This window comes from Pelodiscus sinensis, chromosome 3, assembly GCF_049634645.1.
Source record: "Pelodiscus sinensis isolate JC-2024 chromosome 3, ASM4963464v1, whole genome shotgun sequence".
Lineage (NCBI taxonomy): Eukaryota > Metazoa > Chordata > Testudines > Trionychidae > Pelodiscus > Pelodiscus sinensis.
Genome location: NC_134713.1, coordinates 80,269,046 through 80,290,428, shown reverse-complemented (window position 1 = coordinate 80,290,428; position 21,383 = coordinate 80,269,046).

Genomic DNA, 21,383 nt, shown 5'->3' with positions numbered 1-21,383 from the left:
TTAGACATTTCTCAATGACATTTCCTCACTCTAAAATAGGCCACAGGTAAAGAACTAAGAATGTCTTCCAATATAACAATAAGTAAATGAGCCATTCTTGTTAAATGATTTCACTGTGAGGCACCCAATGCTTTCTGATAACTTTACTCTCATATAGCTAAGAGAAAGCTAGATCATTAGTGCGAATTACTAGCTAGTGGCCATCAGCCAAGTCAAGGCAGAGAGGATTTTATATCTTTGTTCTGAGAAGTATCCAGTCCCCTGGTGATTTCTGCAGTTGTCATCAATCTCCAACTTTCCTTACTCCCAACACACACAAACCAAAATTAGTAATGAATTTGATGCCAAACTCACTGCCTTAAAGATAGTTTCCATTGAGCAGCTGTTATGGCAACAAAATGTTTTCTTTTGCTTCAATATCTACTTCCTCACAACTTTTTTTTGTCTAAAGTGATTCTCTCCTAAATGCTAGTACAAAATTAGAAGTGTTTTGTTTTTCTGGAGAGGCTAATTCTTTAAATTTCTCCTGCAAAACTGCCTCCTTCCTTGATTCCCTCTCTAACCATCTTTTCTCTCCCTTTAATACTCAAAAGAATAGCAGAAGCTACAAATAAGAGGTGTGCTGTGAGGTCGTGGTGAGGAATAATCAATTGTGCTAGCCAGTTCAAACCAGATTTTTATAATCTAAACCAAAGTCATTTCAATTTGACCTCCAAGAGTACATCTACACTGTATACTTATTTCGGAATAAGCTACGGAAGAAATACTCTGAAATAGCTTATTTTGAAATAGCTCATCTACACTACAGGGAAGCCTTGAAATTAGTCTGATGCAGGCTCCCCTAATGTGGACACACTACCTTGATTTAGAGCCCCAGGAAGCAACAGGGACTAATTACTTTGAATGGCCCTGGGGTGGAGCTATTTTGAAATAGCAGCAGTGGAGCATCCACACTACAGCTATTTCGAAACAGCAGTTTTGGAAGAGGCATTTTTCGTCCTGTAATGAGATTTACAGAAGTCGGAATAAGCCATCCATTATTTTGAATTTACCCCAAGGATCCTTCTAATGGGGTTTATAGACCCTGCACAGCAGCAGCCACAAAAGAGTTAATATGTGGCTCATAGAACAATTTACCTCTTCAATTGTTATGGCACAATTGGTTAGTTGACAACAGCTGAGTTAAAAAGTAGTAGCTTAGCCAGAGAAAAGTTGCTACCAAAGTGACTGGAAGCTGCCTAGAACTTCCTATCAATGAACAGGGAGACACCTGTCCAGTCCAATGAACAATACCTTCAGACAGACAAGAGGTGGGGAGCATCCCAGGAAAGCAGCCAATGTTCTTAAGATGCTGTCCTTAGCTGTTTACACACAAGGTTCCTGGGCAGGAACCTGCAGCAGAAGGTGGGCCTGGATTTAATCAGTTGCTATCTTGTGCTAAAAACCTGACCATCAACTATTTAGAAACCCAGGCCATGGGGGGCACATACCCATCTTTTCCATCCCTGCATGGCTCCCACCTGGCAAACACCACCACTTTAGCTCCATTCACAGTGCTCACATCAGGGGTTCTCAATCTTTTTCTTTCTGGGCCACCCTCCCCAACATGTTAGAAAAAAATCTACAGTTCATTTGTGACACATTAACTGGTTTTCTGCATATAAAAGGCAGGACCAGCATTAGGAAGTAACAAGCAGGGCAGTTGCTTGGGGACCTATTTCATAAGGGTTCTCATGAAGCTATTCTGCTCCGGCTTTGGCTTTCCCCCAGGGTGGTAAGGTTCAGGGCTCCAGGATTCAACTTCACCCCAAGGTGGTAAGGTTCAGGGCTCCAGGCTTCAGCCCCATGGAGTTGGGTTTCAGGTTTCTGCCCTGGGTCCCAGCAAGCCTAATGCTGGCCCTGCTTGGTGGCCTCCTGAAACCTGCTTGTGACCTCCAGAAGGCCCTGATTCTTGACCTGTTTCTTTTTCTCACAAATATAGATTGCAGACTGTCTGGAATAGACACCACCTTTTCTGCTAGCAGAGGTGATGCACACAGGGGTGGAGAGATACTGCATTACATATCTCCCCAGATTTTAGGTGCCCCCCAACTCAAGCATACTGGGTGGCTTGATCAGGTAAGTCAGGGGGTGAAGATGGGGCTTCTTTCCTGAGCCTTGCAGCATGATTCTCCTGTCATCCCTGCTCACATTCCCCCATGCCCCACTGGGGGGAAAACCTCTGTGGGGCAGTCACATGCCCCCTCAGAATCTTTAAATTGTGCTCCCCCTATCAATGGTGTCTACTTGTTTTCAAAGTTGCGAGCGTGACAGGAGCTCTAGACACTACTGAATTGAGCAACTATCACCATTGTCCTCCAAAGTGAGGGCACCATTTGGTAACAGATAGGCTGCAATTTAAATGCATCTCTTTGGGCTTTGTCACACGATCATCTCCTCTATTAATCCTGAGAGATCCCAAAGTGGCAGACAGACTTCAGAGCAAACTGCAAAGCACCTGTGTACACTGCAAGAGGGATATAAATGAACCCACTCATCATCAGCTAATGAATGGATTTTTTCACAGTAAAGACTGCCTTTGCTCAGGAGAGAGAAATATAGCTATTGCCTCTGCTGGCCCTGGTTGGAAGGGGCGGAAAGGGACCCATTTACAGCAGCTGTTGTTACATTTCCCTTACATCGCCACATATGTCACTATTGCTACTTCCTCTGCCGTGACTTCAGAAATATCAGAGCCTAGCCGTGCTCTACTACCTCTCCGTCTTTCAAAACAAAGGGCATGTCTGCTTTTTTTATCACAGCAGGGATCTCCCGTACCCTGTGTTTTTGTGTACGTCACTGCCTCCAAGACACCATCATCTAACATATGTTCCCATGACCTCATGGCTGGCTCTCTCCAGGAGTTTGGATTCATGTGGGACTAAGACGTAGGTCTGGAGGTGAGAGAAAGGAATGGAATGAGCTGGAAGTCTGCTTCTCCCCACTCCCTCATTCGCAGCCCTCTTCAATCTTCACATGGGCTTCATCTGCATTGAGTCACAATGCTCAACTGGAAGACAGAGAGGGGGTTGGAAGGATGAGCTCAGTGTAGCTTGAAAGCTTTGTCTCTCTCATCCAGAAGTTGGTTTAATATAAAACACTATCTCACTCACCTTTACCCTGTAGCACTGGCACACTACTTGTGTGAGGCAGAGAATAGCAATTATCTCCATAGCCCATGGAGAACTGATGGACACGGAGACAAAGTAACTTGCCAGAAATCACACAGGAAGTCTGTGGTGGAGCAGAGAATTGAACTGAGGTCTCCCAAGTCACAGGCGAAGGCCCTAAACTTTGAATCATCATTCGCCTATAGTCCCTTTAATCCCTTCCGCTGTGTTTTTCTGGTGCAGTATCGAGCCTTGATCTTCATGGAGCAGGTGTTTTTAGTGTTGGTGGAAGGTAACATTTATCTCTGCTTCTTGTTTTTCCTCTTTATGATTTTCTTCCATCATCCTTCTTTGATTTCCCGCCAGAAAAAAAATAAAACTGCTAAAATCCTTTGATCTCCTTCTTCCCAAGTCCCCATAAGAGGAAGAAAATGAATGGACAAATTACAGCTGGTGATGTTTACAGCTTAATGTGGGGATTTTGCTTTTTTTCAAATCTTTTATTTACAGCTTTTTGACTTCTATGAAATATGCAATATCAACCCACAGCAAACAATAAAAACCTTTTGAGATCAAGTGCCCTCACTGCACAAGTCACAATATTCTGTCATTTCCCTATGGCTTTGATCGTATGTGCTGTGTGGAACTTGGAAGCACGACTTATTATGTCTTATTAATAGACTGTTGATGCAATAAGTACCCTTTTGTAGACTTAATAAGAAACTAAAAAAATAAGGAAATATGTGAACAATAGCAAATTTGGTAATAGCATCCCTTAGAGCTTCTTGTCCAAGATAATTGCATTATGGCTGCTTGTGAGTGAACACCGCTGTTGATTTTTTTTATTATTAATACTATGGTAACATTTGAGGCTATTTTTTTTCTACAATCACAATTTTTTGTCTTTGCCTGATTTTTCTTTCGCTCCCAATAGAGAGCAGCTACTGTCTCACAACTTTGACTCTTCCTCTTTTCCATTTGATCCTCTGGCCACACAGAGCTCCCCTTAGATGAAATTATGCTAGATTTCCAAAGGTCAGGATTAAATGCATTTTTTGAGCAAGTGAGAGTTTTCTCCACAAATAAAAATAAATGCACACAGCTGATATAGAGTTTAGAGTTTAGAGTTTAAAGAGAAGCTGGATAAATTCATGGAGGTTAGGTCCATAAAAGGCTATTAGCCAGGGGATAAAATGGTGTCCTTGGCCTCTGTTTGTCAGAGGCTGGAGAGGGATGGCAGGAGACAAATCGCTTGATCATTGTCTTTGGTCCACCCTCTCTGGGGCACCTGGTGCTGGCCACTGTCGGTAGACAGGATACTGGGCTAGATGGACCTTTGGTCTGACCCAGTACGGCCGTTCTTATGTTCTTATGTTCTGATCAACCAGCCTGATCCTGTCTGCAGTGGCATGAATGACAAAACTCTCATTAGGGAGACAAGGTCAACTCCCATTGACTTCCTTGGAAAGAGGATCAGACCCAATATCTATTTTATAGGGTATGTCTATACTTGCACCCTAGTTCAAACTAGGGATGTAAATGTAGGCGACCGAAATTGCTAATGAATCAGGGATTTAAATATCACACGCTTTATTAGCATGAGCTCGCCAGCGCATTACTCTGCTCAACAGCTGTTTCAAAAGTGAAAGTGCGTGCCAGGATGCATTAGTTTGAACCAAACCCCTAAGTTTGAACTAACATTACTCCAAAAAATGAGGAGTAACGTTAGTTCAAACTAAGGGTTTGGTTTGAACTAACGCGTCCTGGCGCACACTTTCACTTTTGAAACAGCTGTTGAGCGGAGTAATGCGCCGTCAAGATCATGCTAATGAAGCGCAGGACATTTAAATCCCCGCTTCATTAGCAATTTCAGTCTCCTACATTTGCATCTCTAGTTCAAACTAGGGTGCCAGTGTAGACATACCCTTGCTCTATAATCTCTTTAAACAGTTTTAAATGTCCTAGGGGATCTTTAAACAAAAAAAGGCGTTCAGAAAGAAACATAAGCACAGGGACCATAAGAAAGAAAAACAGTGTATCTTTGGACCTTTGCTATATGAATGGTATTGTAGCCCATTGTACTGGCATGGAACTTTGACATGCAAGTAGACATTTGAATTGTAAGGTTATTGAAAACCGAATGGTTTATAGTGTATCACAAATACAGGAACTCCTATGCTACGTTTAAACGGCTTCCTTCTTGCACAAAAGCCTATGCAAATGAAGCATGGATTAGCGTATTTTCATACTTCATTAGTATAATTATTTGGGGGCGTTATTGCGCAAGAGGGGGTTTTTGAGCAAAAAGGCACTGTGTAGACAGCTCCTTTTTGTGCAAAAACCTCTTGTGCAAAAATGGCTCCTAATTAATTATGCAAATGAAGTGCAGCAATATGATAATCCATGCTTCATTTGCATAGGCTTTTGCACAAGAAGGAAAAGGTGTACACGTAGCCCTAGTGTGCCGATGTACTGTACTATTAAATTTAAGAGACGGGCCTTCAAAAATATATCTTATATTTGTCATTGTACTGATGTTTAGAATGCAGTATATATTTGGATATTTCTAGAGATGGAAAGGTCTCTCCCACCATTGTTTATAATACAAGTTAAACCTTTCTAGTCTGTTACCCTTGGGACCTCACCGAGTCTGAACCAGAGAATTTGCCATACCATGGGAGGCCAATATTGTCTATCAGCATTACCAACGCTTCCACTGCTTATTGGGCTCTTACAAGACATTTAAGGGTAAATTAGACCTAAATAACAGCACAGAACACTGGGAGCCAGGATTGATGGATATAAACAAACTTTATGGGACTGTGGAAAATTTGGTCACACCCATGATCAGTGGACAACTAGCTAACTAAAATCACACTAGATCATGGATGTTGCTGGACTAGAGAGTGACAGACTAGAGAGGTTCAATTTGTAGTACAGATGAAAATGATCTGGGGGTTATAGTGGATCGCAATTTGAATATGAGCCAACTATATGATGCAGTTGCTAAAAAGTATAATATCATACTGTGTGTATTAACTGTAATGTTGTATGTAAGACATGGAAGGTAATTGTGTCTTACTCAGCACAGGTGTGGCCTCAGCTGGAGTACTGTGGCCAGGTCTGGGCACCACACTTTAGGAAAGATGTGAACAAACTGAAGGTACACCCAAGGAGAGAGAGAAAAAATATAAAAGGTTTAGAACACCTGATGTACAAGGAACGGTTACAAAAAAAGTCATGTTTAGTCTAGAGAAAAGGCTGAGATAGAACTTGACAATAGTCTTCAAATATCTTCAGGACTATTACAGAGGGGAAGGTAATCAGTTGTTCTTCATATCCACTGAAGGTAAGACAAGTAATAAGGGGCTTGATCTTTAACAAGAGATTTAGGTAATATATTAGGAAAATCTTTCCAATTATAAGGATAGCTAAGCACTGAAACAGGCTTCTCAGGAACATCAGGGAATCCCCATTATTGGAGGTTTTTAAGAAAGGATTAGCGAACCAATTGTCAGAGATCATCTGATATACTTGTCCTGTGTCAATACAGGAAGGAGGACTAACTGACCCCTCAAGATCTCTTCCAGCCCTAATTTCTATGAATCTATATTCACACACATCATAGATTTCAGGATACTGCAGAAGCATGAGAATGAAGCTTATGTGATTTATGCTTAAGAAATCTTTATGGGTAAAAGCCTGTCTCTATTGATATCAATCAATCACAACACTCCCATTCTCTTCAGTGGGATGAGAATTTCACCTATATGTTTTTAAGACATACAATATCTTTTGGGGATTTTTTTATTTATATAGAGACAAGGCATTTAATAATCAGTAGCTCAGTAGTATGATTTTGGAAAATCAGCCAACTGAACAATCAATACATTTGATTTTTGTTGACATGTGTGCTGAGTAAAATGCTATTAATTGGCCCTTCCAGAACTACACTAGTATCAAAACAGGGGAAGTTTGTGCTGCTGCTATCTGTGCTCTCAGCATCTCTATGAGTAGAAAGAGGACTTCAGCGTCTAAGGGTATGTCTACCCTGCATCTACACAAGCCACCCGTTATTTCAAAGTATTATTCAAAATAACGGGTACGCTATTTCACCATCCCAGTAAACCTCATTGCACGAGGAATAAAGGATGGCTCGAAATAGCACTTTATTTTGAAATGTGGTGCCATGTAGACACGCCAAATTTCAAATTAAGCTATTTCGAAATAATTTTGAAATAATATATGCAATTAGCATCGCGCAAATTGTATATCTTATTTCGAGCTCAGGGTGCAGTATAGATGCACCCTAAAGCTATAAATCTAGCAACTTTCCTGAGTACTGAATTTACAAACAAAATAAAATGTCATAAAAATGACTTTGTATTTCTCCATATTTGAAAATGTTCATAGCTCTCTGCTATCCTGCCACATTTGTTAAATTTTGCCTTCTGTGATATCATCATGACTGAGAAATGTAATCTCTTCTGTTTTTCTTTTGTTTTGTTCATTTTTACTGGAAGTAGGACATTTTCTAGGTCCCACTAAATAAGGCTAATTATTTATTTGATTTCACTCATTTAGGTCCTAGCTACTTACAAGTATAGCAGTGTGTTCAATATAAGTGCCTACGAAACTAAAATATGCAGTATCTGCCCTAGAGGTAGTAGGACAGCAAATTATCCCAATATGTGATAAATGATTTGATTAGCTGAACTAAACTCAGAACTGTGAATTATATTAGCATTTCCTGTCCAGGGAAAAGTTTCAGAATTTGAGCACTGATTTTGTTTTTCAATATGGTCAACTCCTCCTCCCTCAGCAGTGATGCTTAGATTTTGTGAAACAAAAACTGCTTTCATTTATTGTAACGTTCATGAAACTTGTATTGGATGGCTAAGGCACAGTTCTTAGCTCCTCCTAAAAATACCATCAGCTGAGGCAGAAGTTAATTGCAATGGGGCAGAATGGTAAAACCCCATTCATATTGATTGGCCCAAATTGTCTGAGGTGGTGTGCAAATGACAGTTATGTCCCAAAGACCTCAGTCTAAGACACTAAGTTTATGTCTGACATATTGGGAAAAGATGAGCTATTGAAGAGGCTTAAAGAGTGGTCCTGAGAGAATTCTGTGACAAAAAATTAAAAATTCTGTGCACCATATTTTAAAAGTCTGCAAAATTTTGCATACTTTGTCAAAAAATACAATAGATTCATGCCAGTTTCAATTACCTGTCAGCAAGTATATCTTGAACAATAACAACAACAAATTCTTTTTTACAGACAGATTCCTTTCAGGCAGAACTTTGAATAGTAATTCATTTAAGAGACAATAAAGAATTATATTTCCTCCACTATGAAGAAGTGCAAAGTCTTGGGGGAGACTGGGGTAATGGAAGAGCTGAGGGACAGAGAAGAAATTGTTGGGAGAAACCGGCATGTGAACTTGGACGATTGTCGGATATGGGTGGAAAAAGAATGGAACAGATTTTTGGGGGGGGGGGAAGGATTGCTAGGGAGCCTCCCCCATGCAGACCCTGGCTGACCCTTAGCTTCTCTCATTCAGTTAGGCATCATACATCCTTTCATCCCCTTGTCCCCATATGTTCTTGCACTTCTCATGCTATCACTTCATCTGTCCCTGCTCACTCTCTCTCCAGTCTCTGTGTCCCTGCACCCCCATTCTCATTCAGACCCACCCCATTCTGTTCCCCCAACTAGCCTTTCTGAATTCCAATCTGTGATCCCTAGCAGCCCCATACTATCCATCACGCCCAGCCCCATGTCTCTTCACCTGGCCTCATGGGAAGGTTAGTGTGAGAAAGGCAGCATCTTCTTTTCATCCACAGCTGGGGCTGGTCCTTCCTAGAAGCGGCTGCTCTCTCTTCCAGCACCACAGCATCCCCAGCTGAGCGAAAAGCATAAATGCATCCCCTCTACAACAGAATGTATTTTCTATGTTGAAAAAAAATCTTCACAGAAGATGAATTCTGCACATACACGTTGGCACTGCATTCCTCTAGGAGTAATATTATCAGATCAAAAGTGGATGCTCTTATCAGTCATGTTTGGAATATACTCGAGGGAGCCAAGATGGCAGGAATCAAGTCCAGAGGAGAGAAGGCTACTGTAATCAATCTATGAGATGTTCAGGGCTTAGACAGAAATATGGGCAGTTTGGGCAGAGAAGTAAGGTCATATCTTGGAGATGTTGTATGGGAGGAAGCAGCAAAATGTAGATACTGCATGGATGTGAAGGTCTAAGGAAAGAGCCAAGTGAAAGATACGGCCAGCATTATAGGTGTGACAGGAGGATGCTTGTGTTCTCCATCATGACAGAGAATGGAAGAGTTTAGGGGAAGAATTAAAAGCCTGGTTTTGACTATTTCAAGTTTCAGCTGATAGTTTGACATCAACAAGAAGATGACAGAAAGATAGGTCAAGATTTTAGTTTGGATGAAAGAAGATGACTCATCAGCATAAAGATGATAGTCAAAGATATCTGCAGTAAAATCACTCACAGATGAGAGACAGAGGGAAAAGAGGAGGAGGCTAAGGATAGTGAAGGATCCACACCAAAAGAGAAAGAGAGAAGGAGAAAAACAGACCAAATGAGGCACTGAAGGAGTGAGCTGAAAGGTAAGAGGATGGAGTCTAAAAAAATCCAGAGATGACAGGATTTCAAGGAGAGGAGTAGTGTGCTCAACATTGGTAAAGACAGCTGATAGATCAAGAAGGGTTAGGCTAGACTGTCAACCCAAAATTTATCCAGAAAAAAGAAGTTTACATACCTTAATGACAACCACAAATAGGAGTAGCTATAGCTCACCAATATCAGGAGTTCCCAATTTCAGAATACGTAGTATCAGGCCCATAGTAATTTTTTAAGTCTTGGTGCAAAATCAACAAAAAGGGCAATTTCTCTCATTTAACTTTATGAGATTTACAGAACCGCTAATCCTTTCATGCAAATCCAATGCTAATAAGTGATGCTTTCCACTGCAATCTAGTGGGATGGCTGCTATGGAAACTGCAAATGTGCTGCCACGTAATCTGCTGTGAACACTCAGCTATCACACAGAAAATCTTTTTAAAAGTTCACAGTGGGATTGAAATCAATCATTCCACTTACCCTAACAAGCTCTGAAGTTATGGTGACTCCACAGTAAAAGACTGTCACAGCAGGACAGGATATAAATCCACCCCTCAGTCATTCTGTGCTTGTCAATTTGGTAAAAGGGAATTTAAAAAACAAGACTATAAATAAAATCATTAGACGGTTCTAGGTAAGGATAATCCTTACTGATGAAGTGCAAGGAACTTTCTTATAGCTAACCGTCACTTACTGAATTTGGAAACTTGTGGTAACCATGAAAAAAAAAGAAGCTGATTGTCCGAGAAAACCACAGTGGGATTTGAGTCAAGGTTTATTGTTGTCACAGCACTGTGAGTTTTGACATGACACTATTTTCAACCATTAAATTGGTGGCAAGCAAAAATGCATTACCAGCTGTGGTTCATGCAACATGTGTTGGAGTTAATAAAGTGAGACTGCCCTATGTATGCTTCATTTGGATCCCACACTTCCCCAGAACACAAGACAATGCTATAAAGCTCCTGTATGTATGATAGCTACAGCATGCATTCATTTTCCAAGGCTTATATACATTTTGGCTGTGTCTAGACTGGCCAGTTTTTCTGGAAAATCAGCCGCTTTTCCAGAAAAACTTGCCAGCTTTAACATTTGAAGACTGGCCTACCTAACTGCATTGCTAACAGCTTGCTAAGGAAAGGGCTATAGAGGTTTATCTGTTCATGCAATTCAGGATCTAAATCAACCAGGCTATGTCTAGACTGCAAGCCTCTTTTGAAAGAGGCTTTTTCAAAAGATACTTTCGAAAAAGCCTCCTTAGAAAAAGAGTGTCTAGACTACAACCAGTACTTTCGAAAAAGCAAGATGCTTTTTCAAAAGAGAGCACCCAGACAGTCTGGATGCTCTCTTTCGAAAAAGCACAGTTTGCATTACATAACGCCTTCTTCCGAAAGAGCACTTTCAAAAAAAGGCATTATTCCTCGTAAAACAAGGTTTTCCATGGTCGAAAAAACTGCCGCAGTCTTTCAATTTATTTTGAAAGAACGCGGGAGCAGTCTAGAAGTTTTTTTGAAAAAAGGCCCCTTTTTTCAAAAAAAAGAGTGTAATCTAGACACACCCTCAATGTTCAGCGCTTTGATGGCTCTTTTATTTCTGTCCATTCATCCTGCTATAGCTATCTGCTGGTATAGTGTAGTTTAGTACCTGCTCTTTGGTGTGGATGATGATGCCTCTTGATCTATTAGCCACTCTATGATAACGAGAGTCACTTACCCATTCAGGGTAATTTGCATATGTGTTACTCCATTAACGTAAAAATGAACTGCTGATGTGTTGGAGTAAGGGTTTTATATCTTTTTATATTTTCATTTTAGGTTTAATAATGTAGTAATGTAAGGTAACATATTTAATATTTTACTAATTAAGCCCTTTGGTTAAATATACATTTCTTTGTTTTAAAGTTCAATAAGTAAAAAGACAGGGTTTTGGTAGTGTTTATGTTAATGAGATTAGAAATATTGAAGGCCCAGGACTTCGATGTGAATTATTTTGATTTTGCTTAATATAAAACAGAACTGTTTACCTTTGAAGGTTTCTGTGAAAGACTGTTTATGTGAATGAGAAATGTATCATCATAAAGATAAAGGCGTGAAGGCCACCATTAGAGCCAGATTGCCAAGAAAGGAGGGGGCAATGCAGATGAAGACAGTGATAGAAATGTAGCCGTGTTAGTCTGGGGTAGTTGAAGCAAAATGCAGGACAATGTAGCACTTTAAAGACTAACAAGATGGTTTATTAGATGATGAGCTTTCGTGGGCCAGACCCACTTCCTCAGATCAAATAGTGGAAGAAAGTAGTCACAACCATATATACCAAAGGATACAATTTTAAAAAATGAACAAATATGAAAAGGACAAATCACATTGCAGAACAGAAGGGGGATGCGGGGGGGTGGGAAGGGGGAGGAAGGAAGGTAAGTGTCTGTGAATTGCTGATATTAAAGGTAGGGAGAGTGGGATGTTTGTGAGTTAATGGTATTACAGGTGATAATTGGGGAAACTGTCTTGGTAATGGGTGAGAAAATTCAAAGACTTGTTAAGTCCTTGTTGGTAAGTGTCGAATTTTAACATGAATGACAGTTCAGAGGATTCCCTTTCAAGTGCAGATGTAAAAGGTCTTTGTAGCAGAATGCAGGTGGCTAAGTCATTTAGAGAGTGTCCTTTCTGGTTAAAGTGGCAAGAAACTGTTTTCTCTTTGTGATCTTGTCTGATATCTGTTTTGTGGGCATTAATCCTTTGGCGAAGTGTCTGAGATGTTTGTCCAATGTACATAGCAGACGGACACTTTCGGCACATGATAGCGTAGATTATATTTCTGGATGCGCAGGAATATGTGTTCTTGATCTTATAACTCACTTGGTTAGGTCCAATAATGGTATCAGCAGAATGAATATGTGGACAAAGCTGGCAACGGGGTTTGTTGCAAGGGAAGGTACCAGGGTTGGTATTAGTGTGGTATGTCCTGTGGTGGTTGGTAAGAATCATCTTGAGGTTAGGTGGTTGTCTATAGGAGACTATGGGTCTGTCTCCCAGAGCCTCTTTGAGTATGGTATCCTGTTCCAATATAGGCTGTAGTTTATTGATAATGTAGTTTATTGATAACAGATATCAGACAAGATCACAAAGAGAAAACAGTTTCTTGCCACTTTAACCAGAAAGGACACTCTCTAAATGACTTAGCCACCTGCATTCTGCTACAAAGACCTTTTACATCTGCACTTGAAAGGGAATCCTCTGAACTGTCATTCATGTTAAAATTCGACACTTACCAACAAGGACTTAACAAGTCTTTGAACTTTCTCACCCATTACCAAGACAGTTTCCCCAATTATCACCTGTAATACCATTAACTCACAAACATCCCACTCTCCCTACCTTTAATATCAGCAATTCACAGACACTTACCTTCCTTCCTCCCCCTTCCCACCCCCCCGCATCCCCCTTCTGTTCTGCAATGTGATTTGTCCTTTTCATATTTGTTCATTTTTTTAAATTGTATCCTTTGGTATATATGGTTGTGACTACTTTCTTCCACTATTTGATCTGAGGAAGTGGGTCTGGCCCACGAAAGCTCATCATCTAATAAACCATCTTGTTAGTCTTTAAAGTGCTACATTGTCCTGCATTTTGCTTCAGATGAAGACAGACTGCGAAGAGACATATCAGCATCAGAAGAACCATCAATAAGCGAGCACCCCCAAAAGACAATTGATTACAGAATGACCTCTCGGAGATGTTTGGAATGTCAACATCAAAAGATAACAGTAACTGGTCACAGAGAAATCCATAGACTTCAACAGGGAAAGATGACCTATAAAAGCTGGATGCCTTGCTTGTTGGTTCATCTTGCCACCAACTCCAGGAGAGCATCGGATTGTGACCAACAAAGCCCGGCTCCCACTCTGTGATCGATCTGGCTGGCCACTAGATTGATCCAGACTCTGGACTAGTAACTATAACATCATCTAGCAGGACTGTGTGTATGGTGTTTGTGTGTGCGAGTGACTGAAAAGCATATGCTACTGTTGTATTCTCAATAAATGTGGCGCACTGCCTTTCCCCTACAAAAGATCTTGCATGCTTTGTTTAAGCATAACAGATGTATGAGGATGTATTTCCAATAAAACTTCCTGGTGCAAGGTCTCTCCATAGCTAGAATCCCAAGGACATTATTCTTTTTCTTCAATTCCAAGCAAACCTGGGTAGCACTTATGCAGTTTGTTAGACAGCGTGATGCACTGTGGAGCAGACTAACAGATGAATTTTGTAACTGTTGTTGTCAGCATTTTCTGCCAGCAAGATGGGGCCAGCTGCTCAGCCAGCCCTGCTGCTAACGGACAAAATCAGCCCCAGTCAGTACTGTGCCTTCTGTCAAATGCAGGTGTTGTAATTTTATATTGATTTTTCATGTTTATAAACATACAAAGTGTAAAAAAATGTATCCACCATCTGCAAACGTGACTTTCAATCATCTTAACTGTTAAGACTGGCAGTAAAAATTCTACAGATCAGTGTGAGACAGAGACTGTTTTACGGAATGAATGGTCTTTGTTTCAGACAGTTACTTTCAGATCATTATTAAAAATGAAAATTATTTCATTAAGGCATAAACTAAGGTGCTCTTACATTCATTTCTGTCTGACATTAAATGTCAACAACAAAAGGAAAATAATAATAAGACACGTAATTTTAAAAACTAATCAACTCTCTTAGTTCACTGCCTTTTTAGCTTAGAAAGCTTCATTATTCTGAGGCCTTTTATTAAGCACTTTAGAAAAGACTCGTAGAATTACAGCTGTCTATCCTATAATCTATGAACTCAACTAATTTCATTATACTAGCCTGTGACCTTCATCAGGTAAACAAAACTGTGTGAGCATTCACTTGGTGCCTACTGACTTGACATTAACAAATTAAGCTGTCAGAGATAGAAATGTCACAGCATAGTCCAAATATACTCCTTCAGTTTGCTTACTGGGCCTTTCAGAGGAAGCAGTCTTGGTTTTCAAGACCAATAAGCTAAACCAAAATGAGTTCACAGGCCTCTCCATACATGCAAATACAAAACAATATTTAAAAAATATCAAGGGTTCAGCAAGCCCCAAAGCACAAGGAAATTCCGTTCCAATCCAATAGTGAGGGACATAAGAATCTAGAGGAATGGAAATGTATGAAATAAATATCCTGCCCCGTGTCCTTGGTATTCCACACAGAAGTGTTTATTGTTCACTGTAACAAGGCACTTCAAAAGAACATATCTGCCTTCCACTGCAGCATAAATGCTTTAGCAGCTAATGTATTTCAGGCCAGATCTCTAAAGGCTGCTTTAATCACTACTGTCATAATGCTGGTCAGTGAAGGATTCCCCCTAAATATGGGTGCTCTATAATGATATAGGACAACAGTAGCCTGTCCTACACTGCCACCTCTCCCAGCCTCGGTCCATGAAGAGATAGTTCAAGGAAAGAGGTATAGTCAGTGAGTCAAGGAATCCCTGACTTCCAAAATGTCCTTGGATGCTGCACACAGATGGCACAATGTAGGCTGTTCTTGTGATGATCAGATGCAGTATGGCAATTCCTGTGTTGCTACTGAATAGCCCTTTCAAATGTAGTGACTTTCAATCACTACTGACATAGATCAGGTGTTTCAAATAAGTGACCCAGTAGTAAATGCCTCTGTATCGCATTTCCAATTCCCCCAGAACAATGCTTTTGCACAAAAGACACCATCAAACACATTATTCTTGCTATTTCCTACCCCATTACACACTTGAAGCAGAGACCTTGAAAAGTCTCACCCAATAAGCAACTTTCTCTTTTTATTTTCAGTTATAAAAAAGCATGACATATTCACCAGGCTCCTGAGGCCAGGGTATGTTTAATTGAACTTCAAGAGTTTTACAGAGGGAACCAATTAGAGCAACACAATGTAGCAAGGAAGAAAAAAAGCCATTACGAGATTAGTTGAAGGCAATCCAGGATAAGCCAGATGGGTCTGATGCCAGCAATTAATGATACAAAGGATGAGAGATGTCAAGGCTAATGCAATGTCATGTGGGAAATGCAATCAGACACCTTCCAACAGCAGGGCAAAGAAGTGGAGCATGTGCATGTGCTTGCTAAGATCATCATTTCTTTACGAACATCAATACTCCAACTATTGCTCTCCCCTTTATGCCACCCGACTGGACCATTCTTAAGTTTCAGAGGGGTAGCCATGTTAGTCTGTAACCAGAAAAACTTAAAAAACAACAAATAGTCTTGCAGCATAGAGACTAACAAAAATGTAGTAGGTATCATGAGCTTTTGTGGGCACAACCCATTTCTTCAGATGGGGTCAGTTCAGTTTTCAAATAAATAGCACAGAGAAAGGATGGAGGAGGAAAAGAAGAAAAGGGAGAAAGAAAATGTCAATTAGGGTACGTCTAGACTACATGCCTCTGTCGCCAGAGGCATGTAGATTAGGCTACCAGACATAGGAAAATGAAGCGGCGATTTAAATAATCGCCGCTTCATTTAAATTTACATGGCTGCCACGCTGAGCCAGCAAACAGCTAATCAGCTGTTTGTCAGCTCAGCGCGATAGTATGGACGCACGGGCGTCGACATCAAAGGTATTTGTCGACCACCCAGGTAAACCTCATCCCAGGAGGCATACCTGGGTGGTCGACAAGTACCTTTGATGTCGACACCCGCGCGTCCAGACTATCACGCTGAGCCGACAAACAGCTGATTAGCTGTTTGTCGGCTCAGCACGGCAGCCATGTAAATTTAAATGAAGCGGCGATTATTTAAATCGCCGCTTCATTTTCCTATGTCTGGTAGCCTAATCTACATGCCTCTGGCGACAGAGACATGTAGTCTAGACATACCCTTAGAGTGTCCATGCTAAATGAAACAAAAAACAAGACCATGTAGCACTTTAAAGACTAACAAGATGGTTTATTAGGGGATGAGTTTTCGTGGGCCAGACCCACTTCTTCAGATCAAATAGTGGAAGAAAATTGTCACAACCATATATGCCAAAGGATACAATTAAAAAAATGAACACATCTAAAAAGGACAAATCAAATTTCAGAATGGAAGGGGAAAGGGGGGGGAGGTAAATTACAAATATAGCTTCCCCAATTATCATCTCTAATATCATTAGCTCACAGACATTTACCTCCTCCTCCCAACCCCCTTCTGTTCTGAAATTTGATTTGTCCTTTTCGTATGTGTTCATTTTTTTAATTGTATCCTTTGGTATATATGGTTGTGACAATTTTCTTCCACTATTTGATCTGAGGAAGTGGGTCTGGCCCACGAAGGCTCATCACCTAATAAACCATCTTGTTAGTCTTTAAAGTGCTACATAGTCCTGTTTTTTGTTCCAGCTATACCAGACTAAGGTGGCTACATTTCTATCACCATGCTAAATGAAGTTGATAAGAACACTTAGTACCCACTTTAAGTATCCTTTGTTTGGTTTTTTATGTCATTAGGATATGGAATGTAGCGGGCCATTAAGCCAATGTCTTTGTTCAGACTTCTGTTGTAGGAATCAAACTTGTAAATGAAATTAAGTTCTGTAGATTCCCATTTGAGAATGGCTTTTGAAATTGATTTGAAATGATATGGTGACTTTAAGATCCATTAATGAGTGCCCAAGCAAGTTAAAATGTTCCCCAACAGGTTTCTCTGTGTTGCCTTTTCAGATATCTGATTTGTGTCCATTTGACCATTCTTAGTCATTCATGCCAGGATCTGTCTCACTGAACCCACATCAAATGGTGAAAGAGAGAATGCAAATGGATAAAAAGGGAAGAAGATGATCATGGGGAAAATTAGAAGGAATGACATTGCTTCCTAATTGCTTTTTAGGATCTATTCCATTGCTCATCTTAAGTTTAGCTGGGGACATCATAAAATCTTATACTGCCCACATAAAACGCACATCATTCTTACCAAGAAAGGGGGGGGGGGGAAGGTTTGTTTCATTACAACACAATTTCAGCTCACAACCATGGACTGAGATTTAGGTTTTATGTATCATTTCTGTTACTTCAGTGTCAGCATCTACATTTTGTGGCAGGGATACTATTAAATGGGAAATATTGTCAATCAATATACTTTAATAGAATTTTAATAAAATACTTCTAATGGCTATTTCTTTAATGTTCTATGTGTAGTTAACTCAATAAAGTGTATAACACTGTTAACTTATAGTAACATTATATATGTAGATGGACTTGCTTTTAAGGCTCATCAGTGTGTGTTTCTAATGTGAACATATGCAATTGGTATATTTCTTTTCCAAAAGGGCATGTGTAGAGTATAATAATTTGAGATTAGTTATGTAACAATAAAATTTATTTCAGGTCAGAGTTAAGGCTGTTGTATTTTTGGTGAAATGAATTTCTTAATGCTTAATAAGAATAATTTGTTTATTGTAGGAAAAGCTCTAAGAGTGATGATGTCTTTACTTAATTCCGTGTCTTTACAGAGTCAGAGGCTAACAATTTTTGGGTAGCCAACCTGAGCTCCCATCTTCTTCTTTATGGGATTTTGATTTGGTGAAGGATGAAAATACCTAGCACTTATATAGCATCTTTCTTCAGTAGGAAATGAGATAATGACACTCACTTCTTTCATAAAATGCTTTGAGATCTATCAAGGAAAGATGCTACATAAGAGCTGGGTATTTTCATCTTTCACCAAATCGAAATCTCATTTTACAAATGGAAATATGATTTGATAAATAACTACAATGCTTTCACTTTGCAGCCTTTATTACTTGTCAAAATGGAGTTTTCTGATTGTCTGGGAAAGTCCCAGATGTTTTATGTTGTTATTAATACTAGAAGGTGTGCCTAGCATTGCTCGGGTCCATAAGTCTTTTGGAGGGAGCAGGGAAATGGGGGGGGGGGGGTTTCAAGGCAGTGTGCAAAGAGTTGAGAGGTGTGGGGGGACTCATGGCAGGGGGTAGGGCCCAAAATTGGGGTTGGGAGGTGTGGGGGATAAGGGCCTCAGGGCAGAGGGTTGAGAGGCATGGAAGGGCTCAGAGAAGGTCAGCTGGGGTTGTGCTGCCCTACTGGCAGTTCAGCCCCCGGGGTGGGAGATGCTGTTGCAGAGGGGACCATACTGTCCAAACCTAGCTGGCAGCTGCTCCCCAGGGAGGCCAGTAACTAGTGGGGCTGCTGGTTGGCAGGGTTTCCCCCACGTCCCCCTGGTCTGGCAGTCTGGCACTGGGGCTGAGGACCGGGAGGCAGAGGTCTGGTCTGAGGCTTTGAGGCAGGGGGGCCACTTACCCATGGTTGGTGGCCTGCAACATGCAGAGCCCTAGCCCTAGATGCCCACTGTCTTACTGATTTGACCTCCCCCTATGGTCACTCTGTAGTATAACTGTCCCCCATGCTCGCTGCCCACAGTGGTCATTGTGAAGCATAACTGTTCCTTCTATTATACTCTGCCCTTTCCATGTTATGGAAAACAATCAGATTCTAGGCACATCCCATTTTCCTGGCACAACCAAACCCTGACCTTGCTTTAAGTTATGATAAGAGGAAGCTGCATTCCGAATTTGGTGGTCCTAGCTCCTATTTTGTAGGAGGATTTCTTGAACAAACAGTCACATAGACAGACAGACAACTGCACATTTTAAAAAATATATAGGCAGAAGATATTACACCAATTGCCTAAAGGCCTCAGTTTGCAAGTATCATTTATGCATATATAATAAATGATAGTTCACGTTAGAATGTAAGCATCTTTCATGTTTTTTTAGTGTGGGTAAATGAAGCTAGAGGGGGTAAATTGCAAATAAATGAGATGGCTAGGTTATTTAAATGAATGGAGCATGCAGCACTAGCCAAACTAATTGAGACTCTGCAGGAGCTATTCTTCATTCAGGGCACCCCTGCCAAGACCATCACATTCTCCTTGTAATTAAAGCCACAATCCTGCAAACACTTATGCATTTAACTCTATGGGACCACTCATTTGCTACAAGTCACTCATAGGGATGTTTGTAGGATCAAGGTCTAAATTAAACCTGAGTGCAAATGCAATATAGCATACCTTCAGACTCCTTCTCTGTCTTTTTTATAATGCCCATCACCATAGTGTCTGAGCACTTCCCAGGAAAAGTAGGGACTGTTAGCCACTCTGTCTCACAGGCAAAATACAAGGGACGAGACTGTGTGTTGCATCTCTCAGGAGGTAGAGCACAGAAAATGCTGTCCAGGTGAGAGAAAGATAAAGCTGCTAAGCTGGACACAAGGGGGGGAGGGTGTGTTTTAGTACAGCCAAATGAAAAGCTGTACAGTTAAGAAGAGAGAATGCAAGTCACACTTACACATGGGAATAGTGATAGAAATATAGCCGTGTTAGCCTGGAGTAGCTGAAACAAAAAACAGGACTATGTAGCACTCTAAAGTCTAACAAGATGGTTTATTAGGTGATGAGCTTTCGTGGGCCAGACCCACTTCCTCAGATCAAATAGTGGAAGAAAATTGGCACGACCATATATACCAAAGGATACAATCAAAAAAATGAACACGTATGAAAAGGACAAATCAAATTTCAGAACAGAAGGGGGGTGAGAGGGGGAGGTAAATGTCTGTGAGCTAATGATATTAGAGGTGATAATTGGGAAAGCTATCTTTGTAATGGGTACGGTACTTAATGTCTTTGTTTAGACTTAGGTGTAAAGTGTCAAATGTAAGCATGAATGACAGTTCAGAGGATTCTCTTTCAAGTCTGGTGTTAAAATGTCTTTGAAGCAGGATACAGGTAATCAAGCCATTGAGACAATGCCCTTTCTGGTTGAAATCGCAAGAAACTGTTTTTTCTTTGTGATCCTGTCTAATATCTGTTTTGTGGGCATTGACTCTTTGGCGAAGTGTCTGCAATGTTTGTCCAATGTACATAGCAGACGGACACTTTATAATAGCATAAATTATATTTCTGGATGAGCAGGAATATGTGTTCTTGATCCTATAACTCAATTGGTTAGGTCCAATAATGGTATCAGCAGAGTGACTATGTGGACAAAGCTGGCAACGGGGTTTGTTGCAAGGGAAGGTTCCAGGGTTGGTATTAGTGTGGTATGTCCTGTGGTTGTTGGTAAGAATCATCTTGAGGTTAGCTGGTTGTCTATAGGGCTATGTCTAGACTGCAAGCCTCTTTCGAAAAAGAGCATCTAGACTGCAAGCAGAACTTTCGAAAAATCAATCCGCTTGTTCGAAAGAAAGCAGCGAGTGAGTCTGGATGCTCTCTTTCTAAAAAGCCCTGTTGGCATTCAAGAACGCCTTTTTTCGAAAGAGCACTTTTGAAAAAAGGCGTTCTTCCTTGTGAAATGAGGTTTACCGCCATCGAAAGAAAAGCCGCGTTCTTTCGATTTAATTTCGAAAGAACGCGGCTCTAGTCTAGATGCAGGTGAAGTTTTTTCAAAAAAAGGCTACTTTTTTCAAAAAAAACCCTGAGTCTGGACACAGCCCGGAGACTATAGATCTGTCTCCCAGAGCCTCTCAGAGTTTAGTATACATGAGAGACTGTATCCTGAGAAGTGGAGACTCTGGGGATGTTGGTGGATAATCAT